Raw genomic sequence first — 1,787 nt, 5'->3', positions numbered from 1 at the left:
TTCCTCTTCATTCGTGCCGTTCTTGTTAAGTCGTCCTGGCGTCTTAGTTTCATCATCTGGTCAGCCATTATTGCACTGTTTACAGCTGATGATTCCATGACTTGTGCTGGTTGATAATTTGATTTTGCCCCGAACGTGTGGCAACGTTGGCAAGTGCATAATTTTTGCAATCTCCAGCCCAGTGTTTGTTGTTTTCTTATAGCTGCCTCCTCAAAATTCCATATCTTACTACCAGTATTTGTGTTGAATTGCTCCTTCAACACAAGTTTCCTCTTCATCCTTGCTGTTCTTGCTAATTCATTTTCTTGTCTTTGTTTGGTAATTTGCTTCACAGTTACTGCACTGTGTACAGCTGATGGTTCCTTGAGTTGCAATGGTTGATGATTTGAATTTCCTCGTAACACCTTGCAAATTCGGCACCTGCACATGCATGGTTCCTTGAGTTGCAATGGTTGATGATTTGTACGCAAGTTCCAAAAAGGTATTTGTTGATCTGTATAGCTGATGGCAGGTAGGGCATCTCTTCCTTTGCCTTTTCCCATCAGGTCTGTATCTGTTACACTTAGTGGCCTCTTGCGCTGATGGTCTCGCTCTTCCTTTTTTCTCTTGCTCATCAGATTAGTTCTGTACCGATGCTTGATTTTATTTATCTTGCTGCTCTTTCTGCTTCTGAGTTCGGGTCATACACTCTTCCCCCTTCAAGATTTCTACTGATTCTTTTGACTGGCTTTAATTGTTTTGGCCCTGATGGGCATTATTTTCCTGCACACACACGTGAGAAAAACATGACACAACAGATCTTTTAGGCTGGAGAAAAATTCCACAGCTCTTACGAATAGCACGAGTCAAATTCAGTACTTGCAGAAAAAATTGTGATCACATAGCATAAGAGACTTGGTGTCTGTTTGGGAAAAAACAAGAGCTGCCTTGATCTATTATTTTGTTAGCAAACCAAGTCAGGGCCCGCAGAAGTTGGCAACAGCTTGAATTAGTGCTGAACGATGTTATAAATGTTCAAATTAGACCCGTGTTATTACCTACATGAGCTAAGGCAATCATGTTTCTTTCTTTCTAAGTCAAAGTCAGTGCATATCATTGTCTTGCTTCAGAGCAACCCAAAACTGTGATCAGGTGAAATATTTGGCTAGCATAGCAATGTATATTTGTGAGTTGCATCAACCATTTAGAGGAAACTTGAGTTATGTGTTGTTGAGACACTACCTTCAACTGACTAGCTTCAATTGTTCCCATTTCTCCTCTGCATGAAGCTGCATTGCCCTGAAAGCTAGAAGAGATTGTCCGACTGAAATACAGAAGAACAAGATGAGTCCATGAAAGGAACGCGGCCGTGGATCGTGAAAGAAGGATAGGAAATGAAGAAGATCACCTTGCACCTGCGTGCCCCACCTGGCCGTCTTCTCTGCAGCACAGTCTGCCGTTGGATTGCTCCTTGAACACAAGTTTCCTGACCATCAGTAAAACTCTGAACTGATTTCTCGCTGCTGCCGATGCATATCCATCCTTCCCAGAGCCCACTCAAGGCAGTGACCGCAGGTGCGTACTGGAAGGTGGCGATCTAGCAGAGCGGCGCAGGCCGGACAGAGGTCTGTGCCTAGTGGAGCGGCAGCTGCCGGTGCCTGTTCATCTAACACCCCTTGTAACTGATGCATTCTTGTACAGTCTGATCCCGTGACCATGTGCTGAAGAAAGTGACACCCAAAACTGCAGAATCTGCTTCAGTCTCTTCTCACCAGGATATGATGGACATGACTCTGAACCCCTTTGGA

General features: G+C 44.1%; 1 long non-coding RNA gene across 1 annotated transcript; it reads right to left on the bottom strand.

Moving 5' to 3' along the window:
• Positions 1-14: 14 nt before the first annotated feature.
• LOC125527123 lies at positions 15-1,523 on the bottom strand. The gene is made up of 3 exons (XR_007291975.1): positions 1,388-1,523; positions 1,222-1,303; positions 15-762 (listed from the first exon to the last, which is right to left on the bottom strand). It is a non-coding gene; the product is annotated as an uncharacterized LOC125527123 (long non-coding RNA).
• Between the last annotated feature and the right edge of the window lie 264 nt (positions 1,524-1,787).

This window comes from Triticum urartu, unplaced genomic scaffold, assembly GCF_003073215.2.
Source record: "Triticum urartu cultivar G1812 unplaced genomic scaffold, Tu2.1 TuUngrouped_contig_2936, whole genome shotgun sequence".
Lineage (NCBI taxonomy): Eukaryota > Viridiplantae > Streptophyta > Magnoliopsida > Poales > Poaceae > Triticum > Triticum urartu.
Note: the sequence above shows the minus strand (reverse complement) of the source record. Positions and strands in the feature narration are given on the sequence as shown.